At 38.2% G+C, this 3,247-nt stretch overlaps 1 pseudogene; it reads right to left on the reverse strand.

The window, feature by feature from the left end:
• Positions 1–724, reverse strand: part of LOC102002561 — a 2,172-nt pseudogene extending 1,448 nt beyond the window's left edge.
• Between the last annotated feature and the right edge of the window lie 2,523 nt (positions 725–3,247).

The raw sequence follows: 3,247 nt of genomic DNA on the forward strand, positions 1-3,247 counted from the left end.
AATAAATAAATAAATTAAAAAAATAAATAAAAAAATAAAAAAAATTCTATCTCAAGGACATCTGGGCTGTTGGGTGCTTTGGCAGGGTCCTGAATCTTTGTGTGTAGAGACCTGGAGGTGCTTGATTCTTGGGGCTCTCTAGTATTCCAGCCTCATAGCTGATATGCATTAGGTTCTAATCCATACTCTAGAGGCTCTTGGGTGTGACAGGGATGGGAATTCCACGTTGCATGGCATACTCCATCAAATCATTTCGGCACTTAAACCGGTTGTAAAACTCAGGCATCCTCCAGGGGGCAATGGCCTTAATCTGGGGTGCCAGTGAGTAGCAGGTGAGCTCAAACCGGACTTGGTCGTTCCCCTTTCTTATGGCGCCCTGAGACACGTACTTGCCTCCCTTGCGCTGGGTGATTTCCACCTGTTTGCGGGCTGTGCAAGGCCGGGCCAGAGAGGTACCAAGGAGAAAGCGGTCTTCATAGAGCGCACTGGACTGAACAGCAGGCCAGATGAACTCCTCCGCAAACTCCTTGCTCACACCTTCAATGGACACCTTTTTGGCCCCAAGTTTCAGGCCCTTCTTCCTGGCTTCCTCAAAGTCTTCCTTCTGGCCAACATTGGCCAGGTAAGCGATGACGTCATAGCCTTCTTCCTTCAGCCACACAAGGATACAGGAGGTGTCCAGGCCACCACTGTAGGCCAGAACCACGGAGCCCTTGCTGGACATTTCGTTTGCAATTGTAGGTAGTTTCCTGGATGGAGTCTGCGGTATGTCTCCCTGGTCCGGTGAATCACTCAGTGAATCCAGGCAGCAGTGGTAGATGGTGGAGCAGGGCGAAGTCATGGAATCTTACCGGAAATGTCTTGATACTCTACTGCTGAACATTTTCTTCCTCTTCTTCCATGATGTTCCCTGAGCCTTTCATCTAGGTGTAGCAGTTTAGAGATACGGATTAGGACTGGGCACTTGTTCTCTTCATAGATCAGCTCTGGATCTCTGAAATAACATCCATGTACTGTCAATCAGGATTCTTTGCTGTAAGATGAGGGGTCTATTTATCAATGGTCAGACTTTCTGAATGATTTAGAACAAAATCAAAATAACTGTTTCCATATTTTATTAAGTATAAATTAAAAAGCAGCTGAAATGCAATGCTGGGCACTTTTTTTCCTAGAAAAAGTGACTCCAGAAACTACTAGCAACTTTCAACTCATTCTAGAAATAACCAACTGTGGGCACTGACACCTAACACATGGATTTTATTAAAATTTCCATATTGTTGTAGACATACCTATTGGGTGTAGAGTAGCTGATTGTAGCCTGTGTTCCAACAAGCCAGACACAACCAATTGTTCTAAATAAGGTAATGAACAAAGCATAAATAATCCTGAAAATCAGAAAATTATTCATTCAATATGTTCCCTTTGAAAGGGTTGACAAAGATCCAGAGATCAGTAGTTAATAGCAATTTTTGTCCCTGCAGGGGACCTGTTTTTGATTCCCTAAACCACAGTCATAGTTTACAATAGTCTATAACTCCCATTAGAATGATCCAACACCACTTCTGACATCCTTGGGCAGCAGTCCTACATGTAGTGAACAAACATGCTTGCAGGCCGAGCACAAAAACACAAAAGAAATAAATCTAAATGTAAATGTCTTTTAAGAAAAGAGAATGATTTGGATAGGTTAAAATATTCTGCTTCCTTCATTTCTTCAACAGTAAATGTCTGATTATACTTTCTCTAATGCAAAATGAGAGTATTCACTAACCGTCTTTGGTAAATGCTTTCCAAGATCTATTGCCAAGAATGTGCTTTCTAATAATTATTTTTGAGGGTGGATTTCTATACTTTACTTGTTTTGTGAATGTATGAACTGTTATAGAGCACCTAGTAATAATGGTGGTCAGCTATGGAAATGATCACACATACATGAGAAATGAAGCAACAGAAATCTAATGTGGAAATGTGCACTGACTTCAACGGCAGGAGTCATAGACACAAGGGAGATCCCACTGCAATTTCATTTCCTTTTTCCTTCTTTTCTCATACCATTAGCATATGTTTCTCTTGAAGAGATGTTGTAGTTAATGTAGCATAAATTGTAAGAATTATGGAAAATGACAACTCAAAAAATTATAGCAGCGACTCTTAGTGATTTTGCTTAAATATCTGTCCTTTTCTTAAATTTTGAAACGTTATAGTAACATTGCATCCTGATATATAAAATTAAAGTTAAACAAAATGCTTAATGACTATGACTGTAGACGTTATGGGGATAGTCTGCCATGATTTTACCATGAAGAATCTGCAAGATTAAGATTCTTCAAAGCCTCCATTGGTAAACAGCTTTTTAATCAGAGACTCCTCCAAGTCTACTCAGTTCCCATGTGGTCTCTCATTGTTTTCTTGCCCTAACCAATAAAGACCAACATCTTCAAGGTTTTAATTACTTACTAAGTGACTCTTTGGAAAATAAATGAAGTGTTGAACTCTGAATTACAATATTTGGTTAAAATTTTTTGAAGACAGTAAAAAATCTAAAACTTTGAATAAACGGGTAGAGACAAAGTGATAGGACCAATTAGGGAGAAAAGATAAAAGAAACTATCAAGTGTTAGGCTATATTAACTGAGGATATGAAGTGCTCTGGACTCTGTACTTGTTTTAAAACATAGTAGAGAAAGTTTACTGAAATGTGGATAATTTTTAAGTAGTATTTTATTATATGTACTCAAGAATATGGAGAATTATGACATTGTATCATCAAAACTCATGTTAAAATCACTTCGATAGAAAAATTACACAATAAGAGAATCATTGGAAAAATCAAAAGAACAATAAAGCACAAATGCAATACACCAGCTGCTATAGAAGTGGCTGGGACTCATCACAGTTAGAGTTTCCAGATTAATATAATATAGATAAGTGACAACTTATAAGATTGGAGAGGAAGGGTAGAAATTTTTTCCAGTATGTTAATAACTTTATAATAATTAAATAGTTCTTTACAAACAAACTCCTACCTATTTTTTTTTCAGGAGAAGGTAACTAATCAATCTAAAGTGAAAAAAAGTTCAATGAGCAAGAATCAAAACTGACCAGAACAGAAAATTGTAAACATTTTTACTCTGGGCTACAAGCTGGAAGAACTGGCAGTGAATTAGACCTCTGGTAAACTTCCAACAGCCAGTTCAAATCCACTCAAGCAGAGACAAAGGAAAACAGAGTCAGGGGATCACCACTG

Source organism: Microtus ochrogaster, unplaced genomic scaffold (genome assembly GCF_000317375.1).
Source record: "Microtus ochrogaster isolate Prairie Vole_2 unplaced genomic scaffold, MicOch1.0 UNK133, whole genome shotgun sequence".
Lineage (NCBI taxonomy): Eukaryota > Metazoa > Chordata > Mammalia > Rodentia > Cricetidae > Microtus > Microtus ochrogaster.